This window comes from Pseudophryne corroboree, chromosome 6, assembly GCF_028390025.1.
Source record: "Pseudophryne corroboree isolate aPseCor3 chromosome 6, aPseCor3.hap2, whole genome shotgun sequence".
Taxonomy (NCBI): Eukaryota; Metazoa; Chordata; class Amphibia; order Anura; family Myobatrachidae; genus Pseudophryne; species Pseudophryne corroboree.
In genome coordinates, this window is record NC_086449.1 from 113,746,115 (window position 1) to 113,762,090 (window position 15,976).

Consider the following 15,976-nt stretch of genomic DNA (forward strand, 5'->3'; position numbering starts at 1 on the left):
AGTACCAAATCCTATCTAGATTCCACTTCACTAGGCAGGCGATAGCGAGATTTTGCCATTTAATTCCAGTGATTTGGACGTATAATTACAGTGATTTTGCCAATTCATTCCAGTGATTTGGACGTATAATTATTAATTACAGTGATTTTGCCAATTCATTCCAGTGATTTGGATGTATGATTATTAATTACAGTGATTTTGCCATTTAATTCCAGTGATTTGGATGTATAATTATTAATTACAGTGATTTTGCCAATTAATTCCAATGATTTGGACGTATAATTACAGTCATTTTGTAATTAATTCCAGTGATTTGGACGTATAATTATTAATTACAATGATCTTGCCAATTAACTCCAATGATTTGGATGTATAATTCCAGTGATTTTGCCAATTAATTCCAGTGATTTGGACGTATAATTCCAGTTGGAATTGTTTGTGTCGCTTGGCTTAGTCATACAGCTACCTCATTGCACCTCTTCGACATCTTTGCGTGAGGTGCTGTTTGGGGCCTAGTTTTTGAAAAGTGCCATCCTCTCTGACACTGCCGTACGAGACCAGGGGTACTTCTGTATTAGTCCTGGGGTACTGCCGTATACAGTAAATCCACCAATTGCAGAATTTTTTAAAAATGACTGGATCATGCTAGAGATGCTGTCAGTGGACCGAACAATTGCTGTCGACATTCAGCCACTGCGTGACACTACTAGATGGGCAAGGTGGTTGTCGCTTAGCTTAGTCATACAGCAACCTCGGTGCACCTTTTTTTCTTCTTTGCATCATGTGGTGTTAGGGGACTTTTTTTTATATCTGCCCTCCTGTCTTCCACTGCAGTGCCACTCCTAGATGGGTCAATTGTTTGTGTCGCTTGGCTTAGTCATACAGCTACCTCATTGCACCTCTTCTACATCTTTGCATGATGTGCTGTTTGGGGCCTTTTTTTATATCTGCCCTCCTGTCTGCCACTGCAGTGCCACGCCTATATGGGCCAATTGTTTGTGTTGCTTGGCTTAGTCATACAACTACCTCATTGCAATTCTTTTTCTTCTTTGCATGATGTGCTGTTTGGGGCCTTTTTTTATATCTGCCCTCCAGTCTGACACTGCAGTGCCACTCCTAGATGGGCCAGGTGTTTGTGTTGTCCACTTGTGTCGCTTAGCTTAGTCATCCAGCAACCTCGGTGCAACCTTTTGTCCTAAAAACAATATTGTGAGGTGTGAAGTGTTCAGAATAAACTGGAAATTAGTGGAAATGATTGTTATTGAGGTTAATAATACTGTAGGAGCAAAATTACCCCCAAATTCTGTTATTTTAGCTGTTTTTATGTTTTTTTCAAAAATCATCCAAATCCAAAACCAAAGCCAAAACACGAAAGGGTGGTTTTGGCAAAACCAAGCCAAAACCAAAACACGAAAGTGGAATTAGAACCAAAACCAAAACACGAAAAGTGCCAGATGCACATCTCTAATTTAAGAAACTGTTAATAAAATAAATAAATAAATTACCAGCAGCCATTTTTCATAAGACCCTCACCAACCACTTTAATATGCTTCTGGTCTTCAGTAAAATGTCCCCAGCCCCCTGTACTGGGGACAGAAATAAAACTACTGCTCTCAGACCAGTTGCATCTTACGCTGCCCAATCATAGCTCAGCTGAGCTCCCATCGCGGTAACCAGCCAGCGGAAGGGGGATGGGCGGCCACTGAGGGTACACCGCTAAGGAGAGGATGGGGCCGGCCAAGCGGCAATCCATAGTGGCGTGCTGGTAGGCCAATCCACCCTGGCCTCTAGTATCCTGATTCTGCTTTCAGACACTGTCATGCTATTCCACCTGTGGACTGCAACGCGCCTGGGAGTGAGTTGGGAGGAATCTCTCTCACCTGCTGCTCTGCATAGAGAATGGGTAGATGCTGTGTGCATGCACAATCATCTAAACAGTGTTGGGGGTGGCTGGGGGCAGCCCAGCATCTTTGGGAGAGCTAGGCATGCCCTCAGAGTTATGAAAATCAGGGGCATGATGCAAGGCATACTTGCCTACTCTCCCGGAATGGCCTGGAGGCTCCCGAAAATTGGGTGGCGCTCCCTCCTAGCTGGAAGAATGGGCAAGTCTCCTGGCCAGCTGCCACTTGCCTGCACCCCACATCAGCTGGGGGCCTGATGACACGATTTGCGGTGAATCGTGTCATCATGGCCCCGCCCCCTGCCTCACAATGTCTGTAATATCACTATTGTGTAGCGGGGATGGGTCCGTGATGACCGATTTTGCAGACACACCCCCTGGGTAAAATGGGTCTCTCTTCCTCATTTCCTGGGAGTGCTGAGGTCAGGGTCTGCGTCTTCTGACACAGACTTCCTGGCCTTGGCTACGGAACAGCGAGGGTCAATCTCAGGGTTACTGGGAAGGCTGATGGTCATGCAGATGCAGCACTCAGGTACCGGCAGTAGGCGAGTCTACTCTGCGGAATTAGCATATTGTCACATTGCTGTTGCATGCAAAGACGCGGTAGTGGTGTGAACTGCGTCCATCTCTGAATCAGGCCCTACGTTCTGATTACTTACTCCCAAATGTTGGGAGATACGCATGCGTCTGAGGAGAATATTCCTATCTCTGCGGTTCTGCGAGCTATTCAGAGTAGCACAGAAGTCAGCTGAATCTCTACTTGCAGCTAAATGGGTGTAACTGTGCGGAAAAGGGGTAATTGCACTTGGTATAAGTTTGGCGTGGGCATGTTGGCGGGATTCAGGCAGAGCTATTGCGCCACAGATAGGACTGAAGTAAATGTGCGCTGATATGGATGACAGCTGTTCTCACAAGCACATATACAGTACATACAGAAGCATAGATGCAGCTGACTCTGAGTACAGGCCAGGCGCTCCAGTGTTATATGAATCACCAAAGTGTCTGCTTTGTGTGTGAGTCTGAATCAGCAACTTTGGAAATTGCAATCAATAAGACCTTAAATTCACAATTTCATTTGATTACAAATTGTAGTAAAAGTGGCAATAATGCTATAAAAATGTAAATCTTTGAAGAGATGACATACTACTGCATATACATTTGGCAAGCATAGAAATGCCATGATTTGCATTTATACATAAAGGATATTCCTGTTCATTTCACTGACATACCTCAATGCAAGACAATAATGGCCTGAATCAGGTGGAGGCAGATACGGCTGCTGTTGTCTCTTCTGGCAGCTGCCTGTCTGACTTTATACAAATGCCTTTCCCTGGTGTACATCCATGTCAGCACCAACTCTTGCCTCTATTACCCCTTTCACATCGCAAATGCAGGGTCCCACCCGGTAATTGGAAACGGGTCCTTACCAGGTGGGACGCGGCATTTCACCCTACATGCTGTCATCCCGACCCATCATCGGGGGCAGAGGCGGCGCTGGAGATGAGCTCATCTCCGCACCGCCTCTCCCTATGTAGTGAACGGTTCCTGGGTCGCATCAACCCGGCAACCCGTTCACACTGCCACTGACCCGGTATTCAACCCGGGAATAACACTGCTGCTTTACTCCTGGCACGAATTACCGGGTCAGGCGACCCGGGAATTCGCCACGGGCCCTTTTACATCGCACACCGACCCGTGTCGACCCGACAATATGCGCTTTGGGGGGTGCTTTATCCGGCATGGGGGTAGTCGCGACGAGTGGGCGGGGGAAGACCCGGCAGGGGCGGTAGCGATGGGTGGCGGCGCATGTGCAGCAGGCCATCTGGTTTTTGTTAATGAAAAATACCCCGTTGATGCTGCGAAGAGGCATCGCAGGGACAGAGCTTGACCGCAAGCTCTCTCCCTGCATGCGATAATTGATACATCCATGAGATGTAATCAATTACCGCAGTGCGAGTTTGGTTGAGTTTATCACCTGTCATCCGCATCATCAGATTAATAAGAATGGGGGATGGTTTCGTTTAAGATTGCACACAGTCTTAATGTAAATGTACTATTTGGGGGGATGAAGCTTTGATGCAGTCTTATCCGCATTCTTGTCTTACGGCTTCTGCCACTTCCCCAGTGAGGTTGGGTGTTACAACTTGATGATGCATTGCACAGTGGGGCCACAATGATTTGCATAGTGGTACAACCACACCTATACCGCCACAGGCATGCGCACGGTGGGTGCCTGATGCGCACAGGCACCCCCTAATGTCTGGTACCCTACTCACCAGTAACGGTCCAGATTTACCCGCTATGCAGGTCCAAGGGGACATCGCAACATGCCTGAATCTAAGGAGCCGGCACTACAGTGTCAAACTGAAAATAAACTACAGCTCCTAGCAGTCCTTGCTGCCGGAAGCATCGGGAGCTGTTATTTATTTTCAGCTTGATGCTGTAGTGCGGTGCGCAGGGGCGGATTGGGCCTCTCCAAATGTCCCCGACCCTCAGTGGCCTTCCGGCCAGGGAATCCTGCCCGCCACACTGGCACCACACCTGCACCGCATACCCACTATTGCGCCGCCGAGCAAGGTTTGTGGTGCTCGGCGGCATGACTTTACTGCAGCAGGGAAGCTCCCACTTTGTTAGGGCTGGTTCCAGGAGGACAACCGCGACTCCAATACTTCCTTACCCCAGACTGCTGCCTGACCTCACCGTCCACCAGATCTTGGCTCCCAGAAGGTGAGGGCAGCTGTCAGGACACAGATGATATATAGAAGGGGGAGGGGGACACACACCCATAGAGACATAGAAAAAAGAGGGGGGTTTGACACAGAATGAGTAGAGGGGGATGATGAAAGACGCAGGCAGAAAATTTTGGTGAGGCAGAGAGACAGTCGTGAGATGATTATGTGGCTGAGAGACGACACAGGGGGATGGTATAGCTGAGAGGCAATGCAGGGAAGAGATGATGGTGTGGCTGAGAGACGCAAGGGGGAGGCTCATACTGTGTGGCGTAATGTGAATGTGGCTCATACCGTGCGGCGTAATGTGAATGTGGCTCATACCGTGCGGCGTAATGTGAATGTGGCTCATACCGTGCGGCGTAATGTGAATGTGGCTCATACCGTGTGGTGTAATGTGAATTTTGTCTCATACCGTGTGGCGTAATGTGAATTTCGGCTCATACCATGTGGCGTAATGTGAATTTTGTCTCATACTGTGTGGCGTAATGTGAATTTCGACTCATACTGTGTGGCGTAATGTGAATTTCGACTCATACTGTGTGGCGTAATGTGAATTTCGTCTCATACTGTGTGGCGTAATGAGAATAAGGGGCATTACTGTGTGTGTGTGTGTGTGTGTGTGTGTCTGTATGTGTGTGTGTGTGTGGGGAATGCATATTCACCTAGGCCCACTCGCTAATTCCGCCACTGGGTCAGGGATAGGTTGGGGAAGTGTAAGCAGCGATAGGGTGCAGTGGCAGCTAGGACTCAGGATTATGTCGTAGCGGTGCAAAAAATGGAACTACCAACAAGTGGAATCGGGTGCAAAATGGGACTGTGTTTCTGATAGGAGAGCAGCTGCTGCCTAGAATAGGTTAGTCAGACCTATGGAACATGTGAAAACAAACAGTGGAGGCAGCGCTATGTGTCATAGGTCCAGGATAATTAAAGGGGGGCTGCCACGGGTTCTATTCCCACTCTATGGGTGGCGTGGACACTCACAAGTGGAAATAGTCCCTTTTGGTCGGCATGCTGACCGTCGGGATAGTGAGGGGATGGGATGTTGGTGGAGGTCATGTGACCGTCAGTCTCTCGACCACCAGTCACATAAATACCACCCATTAAAGGAACAGGCAGAACTTTATGATCATCCATGGTGACTATCAGTATTATTGTGCTTTATAATTCTTGTATTTTAAACATTTTAGAATAAATTTTTAAATTATTGACATTCCATCTTTTTTTTAACTAAGCGCTGCCTCCACTTCTGTTTGTTTTTATGTCGTAGTGGACAGTCAGCAACGGCCGGTGGTCACATTATTATGTTTCATTTTATTTATCTGGGGTGTATTACTGTATATCTACTTTATCATTAGGAACTAGGGATTTTACTGAGAGAATGTAAAATATTGCTAGACACGCCTAAAAGGCGGTGCTAGACACACCCCTCCATCGGTGCACCCTCTAATAAAATTAGCTGCGCACACCTATGTATACCGCTTCTCTAGGTGGGAAGCTGAAGAATAATATGCTTTACATTGTTAGATAATACTATGATGTAACCGCTGCAACTCATGACCCAATGGCTGCCGCACGTCACAAACACGCCCTGCATTCGGCCAGCCACACCCCCGTTTCTCCAGACACTCCCGCGTTTTTGCCTGACACACCTGCGTTTTTTAGCACACTCCCGGAAAACGCTCAGTTACCTCCCAGAAACGCCCCTTTCCTGTCAATCATTTACCGATCACTGAAAAGCGTCGTACAAACACCAGCAAAACTGCTAAGTTTTTAGTTAAATAACTAAGCGCATGCACGCTGCATACCATGCGCATTTAGCAGCAAATCGCAGCATAGCGAAAATCGGCAATGAGCAAACAACTCGGAATGACCACCAAAGAGTCTTCTACTATATAAAAGTGAAAATTTGTCCCTCTGTCTGTCTTTCTATATGAATCCACAGTTTACAAGCGAAGATCGTGAAACTTGGCATACAAGCGTAATAAAACACGCCAGAGGCAACTAAAAAACTTAGAAATCCCTAGCACCCCTAGGGGGCGGGACAGCAGCACGGAGTATATCAGGAGACAGCATAACTCCAGAATTGCTGGAGAAATGTACTCAAAAATTGGTACACATTTGCCTTACACTCTGGAAACAAACACTGTTGGGGGGGTAGTCACAGCACAGAGTATTTCAGCAGACAGCATAACTGTGGAAGGCCTGGAGCTCTTTACACCAAACTTGGTACACATCTTACTTACAATATGGGAACAAACTCTATGGGGGTTAGACACCCCTAGCACCCCCAGGCATGGGACATCAGCACAGAGTATTTCAGGAGACAGCATAACTCCTGAATGCCTGGAGCAATTTACACCAAACTTGCTACACGAATGACTTACACTCTGGGAACAAACATTGTGGGGGTAACACACCTAGCACCCCCAGGCATGGGGCAGCAGCACAGAGTATTTCAGGAGACAGCATTACTCCAGAATGCCTGGACCAATTAACAACAAACTTGGTACACATATGACTTACAAGCTGGAAACAAACACTGTGCTGGTAAGACACCCCTAGCGGCGAGGCAGCAGCACAGAGTTTTTCAGCAGACAGCATAACTCTGGAATGCCTGGAGCAATTTACACCAAACTTGCTACACATATGACTTACACTCTGGGAACAAACACTGTGGGGATAACACACCACTAGCACCCCTAGGGGTGGGCCAGCAGCACAGACTATATCAGGACATGCATGATATGTCAGTGATGACAGGGCTGCATGTGACAGGGGCAGTGACATGATGTGAGGAGGGGAATGGAGGTAGCACGAACCCACACACTGACAGTTATATAGTGGAAGTAGCACGGTCCCACAGCAGCACAGAGTATATCAGGAGATACATAATGTGCTACGCTATATAAGAAACTGTAAATAATTTGATCATTTCACAGGGGCACTGACATGATGTAAGGAGGGGAATGAAGTCAACAGGAAGCCACAGACTGAGAGTTGTATAGTGGGAAGAGCAGGATCCGTTGGGGGAACAAAAAGGCATCCAGCCACTACACAAAGTGCGTCAGGGAAGCAAGATATGCCTATATACTAGATCTTGGTCTTGGTCACATTGGTTTATGGTTATATATCCTGAAGACGGTGCTGCGTCACCGAAACGTCGATAATGCTTTGATACTTTTGTGGATTACAAACGCTATATACAAAACCCTGTGAGTGCCGTCCTCTTTCTTGGATACTATATACTAGATACTAGATCTCCAACCAACGTAAATTAACAAACAAATATCATTCTAATTTACCATCCTCATCCCGTAGCGAAGCACGGGTATTCAGATATCTACAATGTTATTTATACTGTGTGTTAATATTTACATTTATTTTTGTAAACAGACATTCTTAAAATCACGGTTAACGCCGGGTACTCCAGCTAGTGCTATATAAATACAATTATTATTAATATTATTATTAGAATATATAATTATGAAAGGCAGCAATTACAAACCATGGGCCTCATTCAGATCCGATCCCTGTTGTGTGAAAACGCACAGCGGCTGATTATCGAATGACTACGCATGTGTATGCACCGCAATGCGCAGGTGAAATGGCAAACAGCGACAGGATGGTGCGAAAATGTTGATCGCTAGCTGTATGCAGAGTGATTGACAGGAAATGGGTGGTTGGGGGTGGTAACTGACCATTTTCTGGGAGTGTCAGGAAAAATGCAGGCGTTCCCAAGTGTTTTTTTTTTTTTTTTACATCAGCACTGGCCACGATCAGCCTGGTTCTGTCGCACTGTAGGAGGAAGTCCTGGGCTTCGCACAGACTGGAAAAATCATTCAGTGTTGGGTGAGTTGCGAACGGATTTGCAGCTGTCCGCTGTCTTTTTCACACGGTGTACGCATGCATTCACACACTTGCACAGGGCAGATTTTCACTGTCTATGGGCGGCTATCTGTTGGCAGACCTCTGCAAAAATGCAGAGGAACGATCGGGTCTGAAGTAGGCCCCATGTTACAATGCAACTGGTGCAAATACATACATTTATTATTGCATGCAGGCAGGGCTGCCATTGGGGATGGGGGGACTGTCGGGACTAGAGTCGTGGGCCCTGACACTGGCAAAGTTAATCACTACACTCACACAGCATAACGCATGTGAATCATACTTGCCTACGCTCCCTCATTCTGCAGGAGACTCCCTGAAATAGCAGCAACCTCCCTGACTCCCTGAATAGTCCAGCAATCTCCCTGACTCCCTGAATAGTCCAGCAATCTCCCTGATTGCACCTTAACCCCGTTATGCAGCTGTTACATTCTTGGGGTGAAAAAAATAAATCACAGTTACATACATTCAAATGGAAACACCAGTGCCATTTCCCTGCATTGGGTATAAGGTTCACCAAGACTCACTATATTGAAACAAAACAGGTGACCGAAAGGAGACCAAGAGCATCTAATCAACTGTCCTCACAATACTTCTTAAATTCTTTCACTACGTTCCTACTTTTCTTCCTTCTGTGAACTCTCATCCACGATTCTGGCGGACGTGTCCCCTCAGGTACACGTCTCGCTAGTCTAACGTGGACAGCAGATTCACACTTATCCGTCTACCGTTACCCACCCAATTATATTACAGTCTTATTATTATATTTTTTCTCCCGAGAAGGAATCAATCCTTCCGTTTCGGTGCACTCTCATTGGTGATGTAGGGCAAGTTCTCTCTACGACCATACCCCTACGTTCACGCCCAATCTCGTCCGATCTTGGAAGCTAAACGGAGGTGGGCTGGGTCAGTACCTAGACAGGTGACTGCTAGGGAATACCCGGTGAAGTAGGAAGATTTCCCTATGGTAATAACGCCAACAGCAGTATCACCACTTATACTTAATCCTACTACTCCTTTAATCTCCAAGTCTTACGATTTACTTATCAATGATAGTGGCAAACTATTAGAATTGTTAAACAGTGTGTGGGTTCTCCCACTCACTAATTTAACCCTATTTAGGGCCGCATTAATACAAACAAAGTTTGTACAGATCTTTGGCAGACGGAGGCAGCTTGAGATGTAGCTACCTTTCCGATATGCAATTATCCAGGTATAATTAAGATCTGAACATTTCACATATTATTTTGAAACAAAAAATGTTTTTCTTCCAGACATATTTCCCGTACTATATAATCATGGCTACTCATGTTGAATTTATCTTGTTTTGAGTTCTTATGTGTGGAAAAGAGTACAAGCTAAAGACGACATTATCAATTTTTAGGCTCATCACTTACTGATCATCATTTAAGAAAATATAATAAGAGTGCGCCCAAACAAGAGTCATACTTTTTCTCCTTGTACATAAGGTACAATGGGGCAGATGTATTAACCTGGAGAAGGCATAGGGAAGTGATAAACCAGTGATAAATGCAAGGTGATAAACACACCAACCAATCGGCTCCCATATGTAAATTAACAGTTAGGAGCTGATTGGCTGGTGCATTATCACCTTGCACTTAACACTGCTTTATCACTGGTTTATCACTTCCTTATGCCTTCTCCAGGGGGGTCATTCCGAGTTGTTCGCTCGGTAAAAATCTTCGCATCGCAGCGATTTTCCGCTTAATGCGCATGCGCAATGTCCGCACTGCGCCAAGTAAATTTGCTATGCACTTAGGAATTTTACTCACGGCATTTTCATCATTCTGGCGATCGTAATGTGATTGACAGGAAATGGGTGTTACTGGGCGGAAACAGGCCGTTTTATGGGCGTGTGGGAAAAAACGCTACCGTTTCCGGAAAAAACGCAGGAGTGGCCGGAGAAACGGGGGAGTGTCTGGGCGAACGCTGGGTGTGTTTGTGACGTCAAACCAGGAACGACAAGCACTGAAATGATCGCAGATGCCGAGTAAGTCTGGAGCTACTCAGAAACTGCTACGAGGTGTGTAATCGCAATATTGCGAATACATCGTTCGCAATTTTAAGATGCTAAGATTCACTCCCAGTAGGCGGCGGCTTAGCATGAGCAAATCTGCTAAAATCCGCTTGCGAGCGACCAACTCGGAATGACCCCCTAGGTTAATACATCTACCCAATGATCCCTATGGCTACATGCATTTTAAATAAAGTTTCTCATGGCCACTTACAGTATATGGAACCTCTTGTAAAGCACAACACTTGAACAAATTCTGCAAAATATAAGAGTCTTTTCTTCAACAAGTAGATCTTACTAACTTTGGGGCTCATTTACATTTGGATGTAAGTCATGTTTATGACACGCCTCTCAGATGTAGCAGTGCGCGTCCGCGCTGATAGGTGTTACTTTCACATCTCCCTGAAATGCTTTTTCAAAAGTAGGCAAGTATGATGTGAGTGTGAATGCGAATGTGTGTGACCACCTTTGTGTATGTGTTGGACCCCCCCTTTCCCCCCGGGAGGCAGCAGCAGGGAGAACTACATCTCCCAGCAGCGCCCTCACCTCCCAGCAGCCCCCTCGCCTCCCAGCAGTCCCCACACCTCCCAGGAGCACCCTCCCCAGTGCAAAGGTGGAGGGAAGACCACTGGAACTGCAGAGACCACCAGACTGGTAAGTATCTTTTTTTATTCTCGTGCTGCGGGGGATTTCAAAGCTGAAAACACCACAATCATTTTTGGAGCGCAGGTATTGGATCGTGCATACCCACGGTAATCCACAATGGGTTTGAATTTTTTTAGTGCTCAATACCTTGTACCAATAATCCCCACCCCAAGAGGTGCTGTTTGGCACAACTGCAGCAACGTAGTATGAGGAAACATCTGTATATAGGACTTATATGTCATCTCCAGAGGCTCAGTTCTGGGGTGGTGGAGGACAGGGTTGTGCGCCTGTTTGTCCACATATTCTATGATTGCAAGCCACCAGCACTGGTTTTGCCTATCAAATTGACCATAAGTTTGATTCCATCCTGGACCACCAACCTGTGGCACCCATGTCCTGTAGCACCCCAAGGTGCCATGCACCCACTTTGGGTGCAATTGGCATGGGGTTTGTGCAGCTGTTTGACAGTGTGCAGAGTGAAGTGCCATGCGGGGTATGATGTCTGTATACAGGTAGGAAGCTGATGGGACACAGGGTGCCAAAATGTCTCTGGTTGGATGATAATATAGAAATGCTAGTTTCAGCCTTCCCCTGGTGCAGACACCTGTGCTGGAATGTGCAAGACGCCCACTTTCAGTGCACGCAGAAGCACCGTTGGTGGTTCCAGACAGTCCACCATTGGTGCATCATCGTGTCCAGCCTACGGCAGGCGCAGTGTCTTCATCTGTACATGGCATCTGTAGAAGCTGCTGTGCATCTGAGAATGCAGCCGCTTGCAGTGACATTCCAGTGACACTGCCCAGGAATGGCCATCACTTTGCCCTGCCATCTCTGATGCCAGCGCCTCTATACACAACAACGTCTTTGTGTGTACAGTCAGGGTAATACATTACACTCAGCTGCCATCCAACTCTGAATCAGCCCCATAATCTGTATACAGAGACCCATGTATTCAGTTGTGGCATGTCATTTGTAACATTATTATACATATTCCACAGTCATTAATGTGAAACGCCATCGGGATGCAGTCACTAGGTCGACAATAACAAGTTGACCCCACAATTTTGACATTGTTAAAATATTAGCCGGCAACATGCCGACATTCTCAGAATTTTGACATGTTCACAATTGTTCCTGGTGGAACCAGTTATAGGGTAGTTGTAATTGGTCTCAGTTGTTCCCCTGACATTTCATACTTAATTCCTTCATCAGAGGATTTACAATCCCCCGCTCCATTAGACTCTCCCCGACCTTGCAAAGCTTCAAACGGGCACTAAAAACCCACCTATTCATCAAAGCATACCCTCCCGATGCATAACCCAGTGCTGAAGCCGCGCCTCCACCCCCCTGCCTCATGCCGTGAACATCTCAGCTTTGCTTGCATACTGCCATCAGGCTACCTCCCACTTGCCTGCACCTCTTGTCATCTGTCTGTCGCCCCTCCCCACTAGATTGTTAGCTCTTCAGAGCAGGGCCCTCTTTCCCCTTGTTCTCTAAGCCCTCGTCTCGACACATTTCACTCGCAGCTCTCCCCTACTCAACGACCATCATTATCCTGCTAGTAAAGGCTCATCTCCATCTATTGCCACCAGCCTCTAGTAGTACGATGATCACTCCCTCAATACTTACATCTTAGCTGTATTATGTCTTGAGAACGTGTGGTGCTCTGTTACCTGTACTCTATTTCTGTTATTTATTGACTGTAATGCTATGTTTTGTCTCCCTGTACTGTCCTTTGTACGGCGCTGCGAAACACATGTGGCGCCTTATAAATAAAATGTAATAATAATAATAATAATAATAATCTTATTTATGCAATTGCTGCCCAACAATCAAAGTTCTAATATGGAAAAAATAAATAAATACATAAATTAATAATAATATATATATATATATATATATATATATATATATATAAAAGCGCTTGTGAATAAATCTAATATATATGCTAGACTGTTTTTAATTAATTTTAAAAATACTCAATTTATTAATGAAATAATTGATAAAAATGAGGCAGAATTCATGAATTAGATGTCATAATTATGTTATGTCTCTTACTCATTCTATTGTTCACCAACTGGACTAGGACCGTCTCTGGATTAGTCCTAAAATGCTCTTCTGATGGCTGTCTTGGCCAGAGTGATGCAGTCCCCAATATATAAGCACTCCTTTGTTACTCGCAGTGTCCAGACGTGCTCTATGGGTATCCTCAGATCGGTGCAAATAAAAAGGAGATTTTCACTGGAGAGTATTGTATGTCCATTAATGTATCCAAAGGAATGGTGGTGGGGAGTCCAGATAAAGTAAGGAAAAAGAGTTCCTGCATCTCAAGGCATTTCACTGGGTTGTTGCAATGTTCCAGGTACCTCCTTATATATCTGCCAGGTATGACACAACTGTGTGCACCTGCATGTCTCCGATTATCAACAATAAAAATAATTTAGCACAGTGGTTCTCAAACTGTGTGCCGTGGCACCCTGGGGTGACTCGGGACACGTGCAGGGATGCCTTGGTTTGGTGGTCCAGGACTAATCCAAATTATTTATGGTCAATGTAATAGGCAAAACCAATGATAAAAAAATGTTTAGCTGGGGCAATGCCTGTTAGCATCAACACGTAAATCAAATATAATATATCATAGATAAAATATTTGTATATTTGTTGACTAGAGCAACTATAAACATTAGAGGCCGGTCACGTGATTCTTTGGTGCCAATCCAATTGTTTTTTTGTGGCCTAGCAATAGCAATTGGTTAACTCCAGTCACATGATCGGGTAATGACCTAGTCAGCCTATAGATCTATTAAATTCCCATAAACTTCCTTATACTATTATTTATAATTATAATTAATATTAATAATTAATTAATATTGGTGCCTGTGTTTATGTGGACAGGCACGGGGGATATGTAGAGAAGTGAAGATCGTGAACAGAGTCACGTGTTCAATACATCACATGACCCGGAAGATTATGTTATGGGTCATGGTCGTCCCAGCAACCAAAGCGGTTGTGTCTATGTTGCCTTCGTGCTAAGGACCTGGACGTGACAAAACGAGAGGGCAGGAGAGCACTTCCGCCCTTACAGCATCTAAATGTCTCCTTTGTTCTCCGATCGTTTGGGGCAAATTAATTTATCTATGCAGCATTGGACCCTCGCGGGCTCGCTTCGCTCGCCACGCATCGGGCTCGGTGTCTCGCTTCGCTCGCCACACTTTACTATTACAAATAGATTGTGACATGGACCCAGGGGGTTATGGGAAAGGTCCTTAGCGCGAAGAGAATCTAGACGCTACCCAACCAAAGCCGGGGTGTGTGATGGCTTGGAGCTAGGATAGTCTTGAAAGATTTGTTCTTTCTGTGAATAATACGTGGTTCTTGTGTAATAGATCTCCCAAAACATTATCCTGCTTCAGGATTCTATAGTAGCGGGAGATGATTTTTCTAATTTCCTGTGCACCCTTATTGTACATACTGTACATATAAATGCTAAATTATCATGTTCACTAGTTCCAGCTTTTTTAGATTAGTAGATGGTTTAGATGGTCTGTCTATCCATATCATATACTTCATTATAAGTTTTTGAGAGAACGTTATCTGGATAACCTCTTTCTTTAAAATAATTCATAAACTCTAGTCTAGGGCTTGGATAGAGGGGATATATTTATGGGCAGGAGACTGATGGTCACAATAACTCCCCCTGCATCCGGAACCCTTACAATAACAACAGTCGGCATGCCGACTAGAAGGGACTATTCCCACTCGTGAGTGTCCACGACACCCATAGAGTGGGAATAAGACCTGTGGCCACCGAGCCCGCAAGGAGCTTTGTTACGCTCGCCCCTCCCTCACCCCCCTTGCATTCTGTGCCCGGTATCCCGGCCACCGGTAACGCGGCCCCGACCCAGATAGAGAAGGTCTCTTGGTCAGTGCAATTGTGTTTTAGACGCATAAACTGTCCTTTTGGGAAGTTGTGTTTCCAAGGTGTGTAATGTGCACTTTTGTACTGCAAATAAGAGTTAGTATTTACTGGTTTATTGTAATTGGAGGGAATGATCCTGTCATATTGAGATTCGAGGGTCACATACAAGTTGTCTATATGACTCCTGTTATATGTAAATGTAAAAAGTTCTAATGGATAGCACCCACCTCAGGGGGATTAGGTGAAAACCGGACCGGACCAAATTCCGGAATGCCGGACCGGATCAGCTCCCTGCAGCGACCTCTGCCGCTGGGGAGCTGTGAAAGCGCGTCCCCGTCCGGGGGGCGGGTCCGCGGACGGGCTGTCAGTGGGGAGGGAGAAATCCCTGCCGGCTCCCGCACGAAGCTGCTGCACTGCTAGGAGGCTGTCAGCCCTGCACAGTGGCGCTGTCTGTGCGCTGCTGTCACACAGGGGAACCGCTGTGCAGGGCTGACAGCCTCCCACCTACCCCGCTGGTACTACACTCGGGCAGAGGGATGGAGGGGGGAGAACGGACATAGCTGCTGGTGCTGCAGCTCATCTATTTCACACACTGGCTGCATAGGGAGGGTTTTTTTTTCTTTTTTAGAGCAGTATAAATATATAAATAAATAAATAAATAAATAATAATAAATGACCACTTGCCCATTGTTTTTGTTGGGAGGGTAGGGGGTGTGACCACGCCGCCTTTATAAAAAAATATAATTAAAACTAATATTTATGAGCAGCGCCACATGCAGTGGTGCCAAGAGGCGGGTAATCAGGTATTAATTACCCTGTCCCAGGCTGCTGGAGGGGCCCGACAGGGGATTCTAAAACTA

At 45.9% G+C, this 15,976-nt stretch overlaps 1 pseudogene; it reads left to right on the top strand.

Moving 5' to 3' along the window:
* Positions 1 to 9,353: 9,353 nt before the first annotated feature.
* LOC134937649 (5S ribosomal RNA) lies at positions 9,354 to 9,472 on the top strand (annotated as a pseudogene).
* The last annotated feature ends 6,504 nt before the right edge of the window (positions 9,473 to 15,976 follow it).